This window comes from Myxocyprinus asiaticus, chromosome 36 (assembly GCF_019703515.2).
Source record: "Myxocyprinus asiaticus isolate MX2 ecotype Aquarium Trade chromosome 36, UBuf_Myxa_2, whole genome shotgun sequence".
Classification (NCBI taxonomy): domain Eukaryota; kingdom Metazoa; phylum Chordata; class Actinopteri; order Cypriniformes; family Catostomidae; genus Myxocyprinus; species Myxocyprinus asiaticus.
Genome location: NC_059379.1, coordinates 41,816,437 through 41,835,795, shown reverse-complemented (window position 1 = coordinate 41,835,795; position 19,359 = coordinate 41,816,437). Strand labels below are relative to the sequence as shown.

At 38.0% G+C, this 19,359-nt stretch overlaps 1 protein-coding gene across 1 annotated transcript in view; it reads right to left on the bottom strand.

Moving 5' to 3' along the window:
• Positions 1–19,359, bottom strand: part of LOC127427159 (glutamate receptor ionotropic, delta-1-like) — a 764,896-nt gene that overhangs the window by 337,215 nt on the left and 408,322 nt on the right. The window lies entirely within an intron of this gene.

The following is a 19,359-nucleotide window of genomic DNA, read 5'->3' as shown; positions in this document are numbered from 1 at the left end:
TTCAGGGGAGTCTGTAATTATTTTGAGTGTTTTGTCATCAAAGCACAGCACATCATCTGTGTCTTCCAAAAGTGTTTCCACTATCAAACTTCGCATTTCTGTCTTTTGTATGACAAATAAATGTAGCGCTATTCTCTGAGAGACAATTTAGATAATAAAAACACTTGCCTATAGATTTGGTCATCTCAAATCAAATCAAATCAATACTCAAGGGATTTTCAATCATTTACAGTTTTTTACGATCGCTATGACGTTTTCAATACTTTTAACAATTTTCCTATACTCTTAACGCACCAACACACCTACAACACACAATTGGCAAAACAGTTAATTTCATGCTCAACATCACACATTGTAAACTAAACTCCAACACTCATTTTCAAAATACAATAATACAATAACACAATACACTATGTCCACCAAAACACTGCAAACATGTCTCAAAATTAAATAATTATTCCAAAACACTAACACATGTTCTCTTCCAACAGGAACATTTAGTCAGTCATAGCACAATGTCATAAAAACACTAACATCAGATGGAATTACAGAAACTGCATTATTTTATATGTGCCCTTATACAATAGACAGTATATTGTATTGATCATAGATTGTGTTTTGCACTGCAGTTTCTTTTGAAGCCTCTCTACATTTTTGTTTTGTTGGGTTTAGTAAATGCATGCATTTTGTTTCTTTTGCTGCAGAAATTCAATACAAAAAAAAATGAATGACCCATCTCAGAGTAGAATGTTCAGTTTATGAAAAAAGAAGACTGAATTGCTGCAGTAAAGGCTTTATTTGCAACAGGACATTACTGCAAGATAACAAAAATATGCAATATAGCTGCCATTTATTATGTGAAAATAAAAAATATACAAACAGAAAAAGCCACAGAAGAATAAATAAAAAAGTCATCTTCTAATCTGCCCGGTCTTCTGCATTTGGCCACATGTTCTCATCCACATCACACCTGATATCTTCTCTGGCAAGGCATCTTGTGAAAAATCTTTTGGCATGCCTTATCCATCCCTGGCAGTGTTCAGCTGTGATGTCTTGGCATGCAGCATCCATTGCATCCAGGAGGGACATTTGGTCCTGTGGACGATGGTCAAAAACCTTTCATCTCCAGGCTGAGAAAAACTCCTCAATGGGGTCGAGGAAAAGTGACATCATCGTCGGATGGGCATCAAACCAGGCTGTGACTGCACGGGAATGGTGGAATGCCACATTGTCCCATGTGATCACATATATTGGCAAGTGGTTTCCCACCTGTCCCCTTTCTACCTCTGGCACCAGTCTTTCGTGCAGGTGTTCTAAAAACAGGAGAAGGCAGTCGGTGTTGTAGGGGCCAATCTCACATTTATGCAGTTGGAGATTGCGGCGCACATGGTGATGTTGGCTCCTCTCTGGCCCGGCACGGTAACTGTGGCCCTTATGCCAATTATGTTTCTTCCACGCCGATGCATTTTCACCAAATTGAAGCCAGCCTCGTCAACGTAGATCATTTCATGTGGGACTTGATTGGCCTCCAAATCCATGACTCTCTGAAAGTAATCAGACACAGTGTGTGTAAATGCTTTGCTGTATACCTACTGTATGTCCTACTGTACTCCAGGTTTATAGAGTAGTTTACTGCAAAACACACTATGTATAGTACAATAATGACTGTATTGGATAACCTTACCTGGACGTATTGGCGACGGAGTTCTTTGATGCGCTCACCGTTCCTTTCTAAAGGAACTTTGTATAGTTGTTTCATTCGGACTCTGTGTTTAGCTAAAATCTGGGAAATGGATGTTATGCAATGTTCCCAAAGACAAGCTTGTCCTCTACAACTCTGGACTGAATGTCCTTCAGTTTTATTTCATTGTCAGCAATCACCATGTTGACAATAGCAAGTTCCTGTTCTGCATTTAAGAGCTTTCCTCTGCCCCCTGAGGGAGGTAGACGTTGAATCCTTAGAGAGACAAAATACAGTTACATGTTAGAGACCGGAGGCATACAGTCACTGTAATACATGGTACAATTATTTACACTTTGCAGTAGGAGAAGCCCTTATACAATATCCTACCTGTTGGTTTCTTGAAAAATCCGGACAATGGATGCCACTGTATCCCAGCTGAGATTTGGCTGTACTCGTTCACCAGTCTCTCTGTATGGTAGCCCATGGTCTATGATAGTAGCTCTTATTTCATCAGTTACCCTAGCTCTGGCCCTTCTGTGAGCGCCATCATGCATTCTAACTCCTCTCCCTCTACCTTGTCCTCATCCAGGCATTCCTCTCCCTTGCCCTTGTCCCACTCCTCTCCCTTGTCCTGGTACTTGTCTTCCTCTCCCTTGTCCTGGTACTCATCTTCCTCTCCCTCGTGCAGGCATTTTTCTTACTTTCTTTGTGTTGCTCTATATTGTTCCTTTTCCACACAAGATCAGCCCAAAGAGGTCCTCTTTTACTGTATACCATATGGTCATGCGATTGAAAGAACCTCAACACCTGAGTGTGTTTCCTAGATGGGAATCAGCTGTGATTTATTTGCATAACTTTAATCAGCTTCATACAGGGGATATATTTGTGTTTCAATTCACAATATGAACAGCTGTTCACTTTGACTTTAGCCTAAAAGTTAGGTTTAGAATATGATGTTATCTGTTCTGACATACAGTGTGAAAGCATTTGTAAATTTGGCAGTAAAAATCCATTGTTTTGGTCTTGGTTGAGCTTGTGTGTAAAAGAAGTTCAAGCATTTTACATTTGTGTTAACTGTATGCATTTTGAGTCAAAGCAACAAGAAATGTGTTAATTGTATAGCCTACACAGACAGATGTTGTGCTAACTGTGTTAAGAGTTTAGGAAAATTGTTAAAAATATTGAAAAAATTGTCATAGCAATCATAAAAAACTGTAAAACTTTACCATAAACTCCGTTAAAATTCACCACATGCTTACTTACGCTTTAATGTGTTAACACAATGACAGTCAACTCACAAATGAAGGGATGGAAACAGCAAAAACAGTGTTTCCAACAACCAAAATGATGATAGGATTAATAATAAAAAAAAAAAATACTTGAAACATGGAAATAAACTCTTTTTATACTTAGTTTTAACAAAAAATATAACTTTTTGTTTCTTCTCTCAAAACCCTTAATCTTCACTCTCCACAAATTAGCAGTCAATACTGATTGGCCCAAAATGTGCTCCCCCTTAAAGGACAGCACATAAACGAACTAAATAAATACAGCTGTATGATAAAAAATATTTTAATAAATGCAAATACACACACACACACAAACACTGTTCCTGCATACAGTATGGCAGCCCTCAAAAATCCCTGACAACTCTAATCTCTCTTTGTCTGTCTCTATTCTCAGATTACCAGTGGTCATAGACTTGTAGTCAGAAATGTGATATGAGCAACAATTCAGAAAAGCACAATTTAAGCAAAAATATACAGTGATCTTGAGAGGATTATAGTTAATTGCGATGTGCGAGAGCTCAGCGATGATCCGTAATGAGTAAGTAATTAGAGAATTATCCATCCTGCCGTAGCTCTTGTAGATTTAAGGAAGTATGTGAGCACCGTGTGCCTGTCTATTGTGTCTCACCCTGGGAAGTAAATTGCCCATCACGCCCTCACAGCTGCCACTAATGACAGGCAGAAAGAAAAGCTTTTAATGGAGGTAAATGAGTTACAGACTCACTGCAGATTTCAGTAGAATTGGAACAACGGTCATTTCTAAAGATCCACACATCCCCTACCTGTTCTGTGTTCATGTATTAAATATTTGAGCTAATTTGATAATGCATGTTAAAATACATTTGTCACAGAATTTGTCACATTATACAGTCTGAAGAAAACATTTAGGGTTTTATTTTTATTTAATTTTTTTCTGACATTTCCTTCTATTTTTGTCTTCACAGTTAATTGGCTGTTTCCCTGCAAAGAAAACTGTTTAAAGGCTAACTATCAAAGTTAATGTGAAAGCATAAAACACTTCTACAGTGCAAACGTTCTAAACATTTAAGGTTTTTAATGTTTAAACTTTTATTTTTAACATTACTCCGTGTCCTTCAGCATGCTTCTGTAAATAATTTTCATTTGTATAAAAATGCACAAGCTTTTCCACATTTATAGGTGTATGCTTAGAATGGATTGTTGTGACATGTTTGGATCAGATCTCAAATACCATCCTAATTGGGGGTGTGACGATTCGCTCTGATAACGATTCAAATCGGTTACGATTCTCTACCTAATGATTGTGACGCATCGTGAAATCTGAAATCTGAAGCCAGTAATTACAGATGAAATGTCATGTGCATTTTGATTGAGCAGGCTCAGCAGGGTCATAGAATGAAAAACTGTCTATTAGTAGCATTTAAAGGCGGTAACACGGGATGTGGTAACCGTGAGTTTCCTACTCATTTTGGGATAGGAAAGGCAGCTAAAAGGAGATGCCTCCGCTCGTCAAGCCATTCACAAGAATTCAATAGTATTGTCATGCAAGACTGTTTGCGGCACACACTGCAAAAGTTTTTTTCGTGGCTGCCACGTGTCATTGACCAATCACAGGTGACAGTAATTAACTGGTTCCCTTCAGAACAGTCTGCAATCGCTCCCTATTCTGCAGCATTCACTAAAGAGAATTAATTAATGAGTGAGTGTTTTTGTTCACAGCCAATGTCTGCCCACCAGTCACATTTATTTAAACCAAGTTCTATTTATGGTTTAGCTGTTTTATGGAGAAATGACACATTGTATGGATATACAAAAGCAATATTAACATACAGTATATTGTAATCAGGGAAGATGGCAACAACAATGAACTTATGTTGGTCAGATGGATGCAAACAGTTTTGAATAATGACACAGAAAGCCAAACTTGGCAGTATCTATCTCTCTGTCTGTCTATCCCTCCCTCCATCCATCCATCCTATCTTAGATATAGGTTTGTGGGGTGAACTCGGCTGCATAAACTTTCTTTATTTCAAAGTGCGCTTTCTTTCCCTTTAATCTCGCATGCTCCGCTTCGTGTCTGTCGTGAGAAGGGTCGTGTAATATGAGATGGACACATTGAGTATTAATACATAAAATGATGATCATTTCTTACATTTCATAATCGATGCATAGAAATTTCTTTGATGGATCGATGCACCGTGATGCATCAATGCATTTTTCCACCCAAAATCCTAATACAGTCACACCTGTTTTACACAGCGCACTGAAGCAGTGCGTCACAACAACTTTCAGCAAACAACACTTGTGCTTTTACACTGCTGCAGAAAGTATACAACAGGCAGTTTACTTTTGTTTGTTTATGCCTATGACTTGTAGTAGACTGCAGTTTTAAATGATAAAACCATGTGTCTGCTTTAGCTAAATAATTAAAATAATGTTAACACTTTATTTTAGGGATCAGAAATTAGACAGTAATTAATGACTAATAATTGGATTTGTAAGGGACTAGTTACAGACTTGTTTGGAATTATAAGGTATTTATTAGGACTTTATTCGCTGATTACATACGCTTGCCTAATAGTGTCTCTACATTTGTTTTTTCTTAACAATTAACTTATTAGGTAAAAACTAAATATACCAATAGCTAGTACGGTGCAAAATACATCCTTTACAGGTTCTCATTACACTATGTGAATGTGCAAATTATAAGTATAAAATAATATACTTGCGTAGTGTAAATAGCAACAAAAAGCATCATCTTTGCACTGAGTGCAAATAGTGTTAGATGCTACATTATTTGCACCCCTTATTAAATACTTTTAAATAACATTTTTATTTAGAGTCCCACAGACACACTACACCAACCCCTACCCCTAAACCTAACCCTAACATTCCCTGCTTTGTTGAAATACTATATGCATTCCACATGTATTTCATACTTATAAGCCGCACATTCACACAGAGTACTGAGAACTTATAAAGGCTGTATTTTGGATCATCCTAGCTATTGATATGTTTTGTTTTTAGCTAAGAAATGCATTTTTATGACAAAAGCAAATATAAAAGGGCTATAAAGCAAGAATAAGAAATCAGCCAATAAAGGCTTAATAAATACTTTATAATGCCAAACAAATCCATAACTAGTCACTAACAAGTGTAATTATTAGTCATGAATTACTGTCTGATCCCAAAACAAAAGTATTACCAAAATAATTTAATTTTGTTTGTTTAATTTTTTCCCCTACAAGCTGTAATTGATACAAAAACACAATAGACTACAAACACATGATTATTCTGTGCAATATCTGTTTTTTGTGTCAACTCATCTTCATGATGTCCATCAACAGTTCACTGTCACTTTAATTCAGCGTGAGCAGCACAGGAACAATACGCTCAGTGGCAAAACACCCGCTGCTCTGCTGCTCATGCGACACTTCTGACTCGTTGCTTCTGCTTCCGATGTAAATACACTAATTTGATAACATGAACACACAGAAAAAATAAAATACAAATAAAAATGCACAGCTTCTACTCTGCTACAGCGTTTAGTGTAAAACAGGCATCACACTTTCATTATTCACTCACCCTCATGTCGCTCCAAACCCTTATGACTTTCATTCTTCAGAAAACAATATGAGATGTTTAGCAGAATGTGCACGCTGCTCTTTTCCATACAAAGAATAAGAATGGGAACTGCACCTTAAAAACACAATAAAAGTAGCCCATACGACTCGTGTGCTGTATTCCAAGTGTTCTGAAGCCATTCAAAAACTTTGTGTGAGGAACAGACCTGTATCAGATCAGACTGGCATAATTCAGTAATCCAGAATTCCAATAGTACAGGTATCAGATCCAAATCACAAGGCAAAAATTAGAGTCCAAGAAATCCAAGTAATGAATCAAAACCAGGTAGAGCAAACAACAATAAATAAACACTCAGACTATGAGCATGACAAGTGGCATTTATACAAGAGCAAAGATGAGACACAGGTGACACTATGGATTACAGTGGAACTGAACTAAAACTCTGGAGATAGCTCCCTCTGGTGACTGGGAGACACAATGTCAGGAGTACAGTCGATAACACAAGACCCAAAAAGTAATCATTCCCTCGTGCAGTTCCTTTAGCGCCTTGGCGGACTTGCAGGAGAGCCATGGCATGCAGGGCGGAGGCAGCTTGTCCAGCGGCACCGTAGGCCTTGGCCGTAAACCTACAGGCCTTGGACGGGGGCTTTGGGCACCCACGCCAGGTGGCGGCACTCTGCGGGCATAGTTTATCCACCGGGGGATTGCCGAATAGCCCTTGGCCGCCCCACCATCGAGGGTAGTGAGGGCAGGGAAGCTGAAAAGATCGGGACCAGGCAGTAAAAAAATTGCCTCCCACGAACTTGTCAGCTCTTCATGCACTTCCGGAAAGAAAGGAACGGGGGCGGGGCGTGGCTTTGAACGGTGCCGCGAGCCCAGGAACCAATCATTGAGCCGCGAGGGTTCAGGGAAGAGCGGAGGGTTCCACTCTAGCAGACGCTCGCGGCTGCCCGGGAAAGCATGTCATCATCTCCGCATCAGCCTGTGACTGGGCAATCTTCCCCGAAGGGAGGAGCCCAGCTGAGGCTTCCACATCTGACTGGATGAGCCCGCTCTCCGATGCTGCGCTTGAGAGCTCATCACTTTCGCGGGCTCCAAATAAGAGGTCAAACTCGCCGTGAGACGAGCCGACGGACTCATCTGGAAGCCCGATCGGGGCAGACGAGCATGCTGGGGAATGGGAGGTCTGCGGGGGGATACCCGGCGGAGGCGGTACCATTGGGGTCCCCAAATCGCCCCCAGTGCTAGCCGCGCTGGCCTCATACCCGTGGGTAAAAGGACAGAGGTAGGGAGCCTCTGCGGTGGCTTGTTTTCTTACGAAGGTGAGCCGCGACCGTATTGTTGCCATGGACATGTCCTCGCAATGAGTACATGACCATCCACGAACGCTGTCTCCGCATGACACGAAAGACAGTGACCGTCAGAAGGCAAGAGATAACGAGCGCAACCAGGAATAACACACAATCGGAAAGGCATCTTTAAAAAGACACATCTTTAAAAAGACGTTCCGTGTGTGCCGCTCTTTTAGAGAAATATACTCTTTTAGAGAAATATACTCTTATTTCTGCTGAAGCACCCAGGGGCATTCTCTGCAGTGCACCAGTGCAGAGGAGAGAGAAGCCGCTGAAATGCGCCATCAGATCCAGCAGAGGTGAATGAACAGTCGTGGGAATTCAGCTCAGTGAGCATGACCGTTCGGCACCAAAGAGAAAATCTGAATGAGTGGTTGCATACCAGCTCCTTTTATACCGGTATGTCCGGGGGAGTGGCATGCAAATACCACTCGCCAATTTTCATTGGCCTTTTATCAAAGACCAGAGGTGTCTCGGGCTCCCAAGAGTGACCCCTAGTGTCACTACATCGAAACAACGTCGATTGAGTGACAGATAGGGAACTGTATGTTCAGATGTGAGTCTGTATGTGTCTCTGTGACAGCGGAAGGGTGTGCGGCCCATAATGAGACATTGTATGAGAGAAACGAGTCTTAATATTTTGAGTTGCATCCAAAAACAAAAACTTGTATGTGAAAAGTGTTTTAGCAAGTACCTTAAAAGGAAAGTAATTAGTAATGTGATTAATTTTTCAATGAAGCAATCAGTAAAGCAATCTGATTACAATTTTAGAGAAGTACTTAGTAATATGTAGTGCATTACTGTCTTTGAATAACCCAAACTGAGTCGTATGAAATACTTTTATGATACTTTTATGTACTTTTTTTATTGCATGAAAAAAAAAAAGGCAGGACATCCTACTAATTGTTTCATTTTGTGATCCATGACAGAAATAAAAATCAGAATGGTAAATAATGAAATCATTTTTGGGTGAACTATCCCTTTAAGGATAAAGAATGTATTGCATTGTGATATAAGAAAACGTCTTGATTAAGATTACTGTTCAAACAAAAGCTTGCATTTTTACATCTAAAGAGTTCAGCAAAGTAAAAGAAAACTGCCATGTGGTGTGCAGTTTATTCTGAAGTAGAGACTGAATGGTTTTAGTTTGTGTGTAGCGTTCATTATGTTGCAGTATCTGTGGATGGTTTTGACAGGTGAGAGTGTGCTGACTGCTTCAGCTCACAGCTTCAGAACCAGCTGTCCAAATCCTAGTGAAATTTAACAAAGACACTTCTGGGAGAATCATTAAGAGCAGAATAAAACATTATTATGACAAAGAGCCAAAGCACGAAAATCTCCAGTGGAATATTCTCTAAGGAGGGGAAGCAAGGGCGTAGATTTGTCTTGAATATTGGGGGGTGTTGCAGCGTGAAACATCTACATGTTTCCATTATAAATATTACCGTATAAAGATAGTGTATGTGTGTGTGTGGGGTTGTACTTGCTTCTTTTGATTACTTGGGGGGGGGGGCGGGGGGGGGGGTTACCTCTCCCCCATCCCCCCTGGAAGTCAAGTGATGCCCTCAGACTTTCACAACAGCAAGTGACATTGCCTTTCTTTTGCCTTTTCTCCTATTTTCTTTCCTCGCACAGCAAAATAACTAAATAAAATAAAAAGCATTCAGACTTTCCAGGTTGAATGACACAGCAGTACAGGAAAAAATACAGTATAAGTTTCACTTTTGAGACTAAACTGACAAACTATTCTTCATATTTGTTAAACTATGGCAGGGACCTACCCTAAATAATTTTATAAAACTTCTGTCTTCAGAAAGCGTTCAGTTTTCCTTCAGTTAACATGAAATTATGTCATTCTTTACTGTCCTTACGTCTTCACACCTTTCCTTCTCTTTAAAAGATGACTTTTTAAACTAAACTTTTTAAAGCATAAAACACATCTACAGAAAAAAAGAAAGAAAAAGAAACATGTTATAACAGTCACCATGGATAACGACGCACACGCACACACACACACACGTAAACACACACACACACACTCACACACACACAAACACACACACACACAGACGCACATACACGCACGCACACACACACAAACGCACGCATACGTGGGAGGGTTACTTTTGAAATGTATTCCACTACAGATTACAGAATACATGCTGTAAAATGTCATTTGTAACGTATTCCGTTAGATTACTCAAGGTCAGTAATGTATTCTAAATACTTTGGATTACTTCTTCAGCACTGGTAGATTTTTTCACTTGTTTTGACTATAAAAACTCTGCCAGTACAGTAAGACAAAATACACATGTTAAAATTGATCTTGTTTTAAGGATTTTTAGATATTTTTACAGGAGAACAATACAAAAATTATTATCAAGAATTTTTGCCCTAATATCAAAGGTCTTACTAGAAAAAAAAGAAATTATGATCTAACATGAATTTTCTTGATAAAAAAATATAATCGTGCCTGGTAACGTGCATGTAAAATGGCTAGAAATAGCATTTTAGCTTAGTGTAAAGATGACAATTTACACAAAGTTTTTTTTCTTTTTTCTGCTCCAAACTTACTTCAAACGTACTTCTCTGTCTGCTCGTATGAATGTAACACATCATAAGAAAGTGTTTCATCGCTGTTCAAATGCACTTTGGATCACATCATTTATATGTATAAAGGTTTTCCATCTGAAAGGACTAAAGATTAAATGAAACAAATGACAATAAAATGCAAAGTAATCTCTTCAGTAATCAAAATACTTTTTGAATGTAACTGTATTCTAATTACCAATGATTTCAATTGTAAATGTAGTGGAATACAGTTACTTATGTTTTGTATTTTAAATACGTAATCCCATTACATGTATTCCGTTACTCCCCAACACTGCGCGCACACACACACACACACACTGTTCAGTTTCAGTGATCAGTTGAGGGCTGTCGTTTTACATAGTCGTTATATACTGTAGTACCATATATATATTAATGACTTAATTCACATAATTTTTTTTTTTGTTTGTTTGTTTTATGTTTGTTTACTATAAATATTTATCATAAGATAAATCATGTTGCTACAACACCCTCATAATTTCCTTGTCTGGCCATTTGCCTCCTTCACCACAGAATTTTAATTGCATTCATTCCTACAATGTCATAAAAATAAAATAACATAAACAACAACACAACTTCCATTTTTAATATTTTTTTTATTATTATTTATTTACAATTACATAATAGTATTATTATAAATGTATTATTAAATATTATTAAATTACATGTTAATAGACCATTGAAAAACACATAGCCACTAATCACTAATCTCACTCTGACAAGCACCTCTGTTTAAGCGTCCTCTGGAAATCAAGCAATGAGATGCTCACCGACTTTGAGGGCAAGCAGACTAATATTTAGCAGTTTTATTGATTGTATACATTTCTGCCGCTGTCTTTTGTGTGTGCAGGTGTACACGATCATGAACTTTAATGCATCTATGGCAAAGTAAAGGAGCACTCGCGTGCAAATGGGTTGAAACTTGTTGCATTATATAATTTTATTTTTATCGCAATTGCGAGCAAAACTGTCACAGTGTATAGCCCATGAACTGCAAAGAATGGATAGCTTAATTGAGCTCTCAGGTGTGTGTGTGCATGTGCTGAAAGTTCATTATAAACTTTTAGAGTATGTTCATTTCTATACAGCGTCAGCCAATGCTTAACATGTTTTGAAGTTGCATTATTACTCAGAATAAAATAGAACTGTTTTATTCCTTTCAGATGAGTGCGGTGAATGATCAGTGATGATGTTTTCGACTGTTTCATGCTGTTATGCTCAATGGATGAATTCTACTCTGGAAGACCATAATTATTCATGTGACACGTACAGCAGTGAGATGTGTTATGACATTTGAAATTAATTGTACCTTGATTTTTCTCTGTCCTACATTTTTCCTGCCAGCAGTTCAATTTCTTTTGAGGATTTCCATGTCTTCCCTTAAGGGGAAAAAAGTTATTTGGTAAATGTGGTAAAATAATGTGGTCAATATTTTATTATCAATTAATATGTCAAAATAAATGTATTTATTTGTGTTCCATGTGGCTCTTTCTGAACGGTAGATGCATCCCAATTTTTTTTTACACAAGAATGATAAAGTCAATCTATCAACAGGATCAGTCATCTGTCAACACTGAGTGCGTTTACATGCACGTTCTTACACCAGTTATGCTTCATAAGCGACAACGCGCAGTCATGTAAACGCAATAAACTGAGTTCCTTTATCAACGTTAAGGTCATAAATGGTGTAAGTATAAACCAATGGACACGGGTAGGTTTTTGCTCATTACGACAATTTCGCGTGGCATGTAATCACCTTAACTGGTGTTCTCGCCGGCTCATCCAATGTGCACACGTGTTGAGCCCATGCGTCTTCACGGTTTGACATCAAATGTAGAAAATAACGCAATTATTTCAAATGTCATGTAAACGTGGGTTTCTTGCCTTGTCAGATTTTTTAAATAAGTGGATTTTAGAGAGTAATCAGCATATTGGTGTGCATGTAAATGTGTTCACTTAAACCTACACTAGCATTAAGGTTCTGAGATAATCTACACAAAATTTACATTTTAAAGCAAGAATGAGCCATCTCACATTCACAGTCATCTCTTGCAAAATAATTGTATTTTATTCAAACAATAACAGCAGCATGACCATATTATCTTGTGAGCTCTACAATGCTTGAGCATCCTGCTGTCTGGTACACAAGCTCGGAAGAAAGGACTTTACAGCTGAATGCAACAAAATACAAGGTCTAACGTTACACGGCATTGTTAAATATGCAATGGTTATCGCGTCTCCAGGAAGATAATGAGGGCTATGCTAGGATAATTACAGTAACTTGTGAGATGAGCAGAGAGATGCACTTTCTGAGCATTCTTCCTTTGAGATGGCCAGATAATCTTTACATAATGACAAAATATGATGCATTACATTTTGATTATGCCATCCTTTGTACTTTTTGTAACAGATTACATAATAGCAGCCAATAAAAATGTGAGACGCTTGAACAACGAGACGCAACGCAGATATGTACATATGCTGTATATTCATCGAGTAATTACTTTGAGTAGTTGAGTAGAACAATTTACCAAAATGTCCATCCCTAATAGACAACCTAGTATTAAACACTGAACAAATCATCAAATGCACAGCAATATGCTGATAACTGTCAAAAATCAGCCAATTTAAAAAATCTGATATTGCAAAAGCATTGTGTTTACATGTATATAAGACCAGTTATTCTTTTGAAGTTAAAATGTAAAAAGGCTTACATACAACACTTTTGCACATTGAATAAACTGTTAAGAGTGGTGGTAAAGGTGTTTGCATGGGCAAAAATCGACGTGAGCTTGTCGGTTTATGTTTAAACCATTCATGACCTTACTCTGATAAGGCGATTACGTGACATCTCACATTGTCAGCTTATTAAGCATAATGTAAGGTCTAAGATTGTGCATATAAATGCGGTCAATAATGCCTTGCTATTAATCAGGTATTGTCATTTAAGACTAACACTATTCCCTCACAATAAAAGAAATATATTATGATATAAAAAGTTTGTTTCAAAACACAAAATTGTCTAAAAAAATCATAGTTTTAACCACACACACACACACACACACACACACACACACACACACAAAACAAGCTAAACCACTAGTTAGAACATCAAACAAATGTACAATGTATTGGCTAATACTGATTAAAAAAAAAAAAAACTCTAACACCTGTCTCATCGTTATATCCACTGATTTCAGTTCAGACAATTCAGTCTCAACAGGTAACTGGACTTGCAAGACCAAGGTCATGGTTTCAGTTCCCAGAAAACAACACACTGATTCAAATATTTTAAATGCAAATATATCAGTGTAGATGTCTCGTCACTTTACTATGAGTATTCAAAGGTCCCCCAAACACGACAAGGACATTTTGTGTCATTCCTTGCCAGAGGGTCTAGTGTGCAGGGAATTGTGTGCAGTCCGTGAGCTTAATAAACTTTACTAGCATAGCAAAACACTGTAGCCAGTGGGAGGAACAGGATCAATTCAAAGAGGGAGGCGTTCCTTCTCCGCTCTGGGGACGGCATGGGTTTGAGCACCACAGGCCGTTTTCTTCCCACAACCACCACACGCTGCTTGACAACAAATTGCAAAGACCTTGTTCTCAATAAGGAGACTTTATTTGGGTTTGTATTGTTGCGACAGCATATTCAAATTTGTTCAGGTGAATGTTGCACGAACAGATGCGTTTGCTTCTGACCTCAGCAAATACACTGTTTCAATTATTATAGCTTTGTTTACCCAAAATGCTTTTCTGGATCAAAATGTGTTGAACTGTTTTTTTCTTTTGTTTTTTCTGTTTAAGATAACTTTGACATTCCCTCAAATCAACAATGACATTTTTACACAATCTGACATTCGAAATGTTATATTGCATTGTACATTTCTATTGTGATAATAGTTCCTGAGTGTGGCATAGTGTGAGCAGAGCAAATGAAGCTGTCTCATGAAATATCACTCCTCTGTGCAACTGTTTACTAAAGCAAGGCTTGAGATGGAATTGAAGAGACATGTAGTCCTGTGTTGGACAAGCTGTCAGGACCATCTGGCTAAGACAGTCTGTAGTCTCTGTGATGATGTCACTGAGGCAGACTCTGGGTTTGCCCGGCCAGAACAACAGCTGTTAAATCCACATTGAGTGTGAAACAATCAAATACTGCATGTAGGTTGATGTAATTCTTTCAGATTAAAAGGTCTGGACTCTTATTTCACAAACAGATGATCCTGATTGTATTAATAATGAGTTTACTGTTATGGAAAGGGGTTTGAAACAACCTATATGGCTAAGACCACCGATTTTGGTAACACTTTACAATAAGGTTGTATAAGTTAACATTACTTAATGCATTAGCTAATGTTAACTAACAATGAACAACACCCTTTTACAGCATTTATTAATCTTGGTTTATGTTAATTTATACATATATAGTTAATGTAAACTAACAAGGAACAGTGCCTCTTTACAGTGTTTATTAATGTTAATTTATACAAAAGTATATAATAATAAATTTCTTAACATTTGAAAGGTGTTTAAGTTTTCATTACTCAATGCATTAGTTAACGTCAACTAACACGTAAAAATAACATGTCTTTACAGTATTTATGTCTTGTTTAATGTTAATAATATATGTTGTATTACATATGTATAATATAAGCTATCGAATTCATGGTGAACAACTACATTACCCACAATGCCGAAGAGTGAGTACAGAGTGTTAGACCTGCAGAAATTCCCATTCAGCATTGACTGCTCTGATTGGAGGATTGCTTCGGGAATCCAGTTCCATCGAACACGGGTTTTTCAAAGGATTACAAATGGACCCAATGTGGAAGAAATGATAAAGTTGCAAAATAAGGACTAAACTTTTATTTTTTGGAAGGAAATGTGAGCAGAGCTCTCCTGTGGAAAACTCATTTGACAGTAAATTTTATGTTAATGCTTACTAGATTCTCTGTATCTTTAACAGAGCCTGTAAATTAGCTATCACTGAGATTATTGGGCTGCTTTGAGACATTTATGCAATGTTAGCAACAGGGCTGGGTGATAAAATGATTAGTGAAACCTTTTTTCATGATCCATAGTACTGTACTGTATATTAAGGAACCACAATGGAATTAGCGTTAGCTCACTATCTCTGCCTACCTTATGTCAGTGTATTAGGTGAGGTTCACATTCTTTCTAAACAGCCAAAAAATAGAATGTGTGCTACATTTTTAAATTGTAGCATACAGTGTTTATTATAAGCGAGCATAGCTTTAGCAACTCAGTTCTCAACACTCACAACTCATAAGTACTTAAATTGAGCTACTCATTTACTCTTACTTGAGAAAGTTTAAGGACAAGTACTTTTATTCTGCTCATACTAAAGTTTTTGGAAAGTATCAGTACTTTTCCTTGAGTATGATTTTTCAGTACTCTTCCCACCCCTGATTAGGTGGAAGGGCGAGGCTAGACGAAATAGGTGAAAGAGGCAGGGCTATATTAAATTGGGTAGAGGGGCAGGGATAGAAGGATTAGGTGGAGGACGCCTCTGCTACTTCACCTTGATGTATGCCATCCACTTTGTCTGCAATAAAGCAAACATTGTGTGAGCTGCCATGACTGATGTAAATTAAGCACATGACGGGAAGCACAAAGTGTCCGGCTAGACAGGGTGGAGCTCAATGGATTAGGTGTAGGAGGCGGGATTATGATTAATTAGGTGGAGAGGTGGGGCTAGCTGGATTAAAATGCAGTCACAGTGCACTTTGTGTTTCATTCACTTCCATTCATTTGCATGTACAGTAAACATAGAAAAGCAGGAATGCATGCATTGCGTGGAAGTTTCATCCTTCACTGTGAATAAAAGTTCTTGTATGATGAGCTCTGACCGGAGAATACATATGGTTGAAAGATGTTTACAGTACAAATAGAGGATCTAACCAAGGCAGATTTGCCTCTTGGCTCAATACGAAGAATAAAAACTTCAAATCTGCATGGTTTGCAGTGACACAGAAAAGCATAAGGTATACTGTGATATTTTGAATTTATTGTTTCATATTTTTAATTTCTGAAAAAGACTTTAGAATGTGACATAATATCATGTTGGCCATATTCGATCTGAAGTCATTTTGCATGCTTTAAGTCTAGTGTGACAGCACCTTTAGGTCGAGGGGATGGGGCTAGGTGAATACAAACTGCAGTCTAAAAGATGTAGATGCTCACTAAAAGCAATTCTCCTCAAAAGAAAAGCGTACGTTCTCGCTCGCGGTCTAAACGTCCCTCCACAGTTTGTAGCATCTTTGGCTGACATATTAAACACAGCCAGGCTGAGGGGAGCATCCGCACATAATGGGATTAGCAGGATTTATATGTCAGCGCTCTGTACATTCCCTGTGTTACATCGCATCGGGTGAGATTGAGTTCTTTAATGCTCGCAGAAACTTTCCTGACCCCTGCGGGCATCCCTTTGGGAGAAACCCTTCAGAGAGCGAAGCGTCCATGGCTGAATCGTCCGCAGGCAGCTCTGAGCTGAGCCTTTGTTCCCTTCTCACCCTTTGCACTTCAGCGACATCAGCTCGGAGGAGACAGCAGTGGCTCTCTGCACAAATCTATTTCTGTTCTCCCTGATGTTGCGGGCTTCAGCATGCCCTTTAAAGCTGAACAATGACGTTATGTTGGCACTTGTTTCATTACGGCCCTGCAGATATGTCCTACTTCAGATGCAGTGCAGTGTTGACTCACTCTCCTCGTACAGGTCTCGGCTGCCCTTTAGTTCAACTGCAGCAGGATCCAACGTGCTCAGATAATCCCAGCTTTGGGTTCAAAACAAGTAAAAGTGTGTAATTTCTGCCACACAGTGTCACCAAATGGAATTGGAAACATGATGTTTGTTTTCAAACAAGTTTCCCAACATAATCTCATGACAGCTAATAATGATTTATAAGATATCGAATGTCTGGGTTCATACAAAAATGTACGACATTTATTTCCATACAAACAACAGACACAATTTGATACAATCAGTACAATGCAGGCATTACATTTTAGCTAGCCCCCTATCCAACACTGTATTTTAAGAAATATCTGTGAACAAATTTGGTTACTCATTCCATATTTATGCATGTAACACAAAAGTTATAGTATTTTCCTATTTTGGGTGGGAGGATAGACTTTATGGTTAGGTTTAGGTTTGGGTTAGGAGTTAAACTTGCAATAACTTTATTCATTGGTTTGTTTCTTTTTCTCTATTGGAAAAAAAGTTGTAACTATTTTTTATTAATCCTGTTTTAATATTTTAATCGACTAAAAACACTACTTTTAATACTGACAAAACAAAAACACATTTTAGCTTTAAGCTCTATGGACAGCATCTGTGACATGCTGTTGATTACCATAGACAATCCTTTTGACGTGCCCTGCAATTTGAAAAAACAAACAAGAATTGTGTTTACAGTCATGCTTTTACAATGGCAGTGTAAGAGGCAAGCGTACCAGAGGGTTTAAAAGCAGAAATATGCAGCTCTTATTTTTATGGTAGTGCTTATATACATTTTTATGTACAAAACTGTGTCATTTGAGCTGTTTAATTGTCTAAATTATCATTTCAGTGGCGTGACTAATTTTTGAGGTGGATGGACATGAACTTCTAGTTATGCGTTACAGACATAATTCCTGTGGTTGGAGTTTTCTCAGTGTAAAAAGTCCTTCTCTTGTGTCCTTGTGCGTTTCGTGTGAAACTTACAGTTTTTCGAGGCTTTACATGGTCATGACAGGAGATGAAATATTGAATATAACTTTGCAAAAACAAAGTGATTCTATCATTATAGTTTACAGGTCTCAGGGTTATACATTTGAAAAGGTGTGTATTTTAACAATGTGTATAGACTTCCATTGTAAGTGCATCACTGTAAATGCATTTTTTTTTCTTTGCTTCATGACTCCTCGACTGCTGGCCACAGAGCTTAACTTTTTTTTAAACCCGGAATATTAATTATAATTCCTCAATAAAAAAAAATTACAAGCCACAGTGATGCAAACATTCATTGATAATGTGATTACCTACTATTTGATTATTCTGCTTCAGCTAATTGATTCAGTTGATGCACAGAGTTTGATTGGGAGGTAAGTTCTGTTAAAATGCTGGCTGTCATGGGGAACGCATCATTGGCAGCCATTAGCACTAGCTCATTAGGGAACTCTCTGTAAATTGACTGAAGAAGAGGAGGATGAAGATGTGAAGTGTCTCCATCTCTTCATCCACTCCACAATGTGTCATGATTCCCCTAACGTTCATTTACAACCAACAGAGAAAGCTGACCACAAACAAGAAACCCAGAATCACTTGACATACACTTTCACATTCTTCCAATATTTATTGATCTTTATTCTCTTTATTCTTTTCATAGGTTATTCATTGTAAGGCAAAAACATTATTTTGCACTTCCCAGAAGCCTCCGTCAAAACATACAGAGGTGTGTGAAACACCTGAGTGATTTTCACAGCCCACACCTGCTCTAGAGTGTGTGATACACCGTCATTGACCACATTTGCTATTTTTCATTAATTCCACCATCAATACAGCCCAATCCAGGGAAACTGCACTAGCAAATTTTGTCTTTACCTCATCTTAACACTCCCATAAAATAACTTATATTTTATTTTTCAGCCCTGGGTTGTGAGAAGAACCATCTCTTATCTTTACTTATCTGTAATCTTTCCTCCCCAAACCTTATGAACATCACAAGAACAGGATCATAGAAGATGAGATGACAATGCTTCAGATGATATTCACTCTGCAGGCTCTTGATGGATGGATTTGATTTTCTTTAGGGAGTTAAAACTGTGCAGGATTTGTCTTCAGGCCCTAAATGGGACA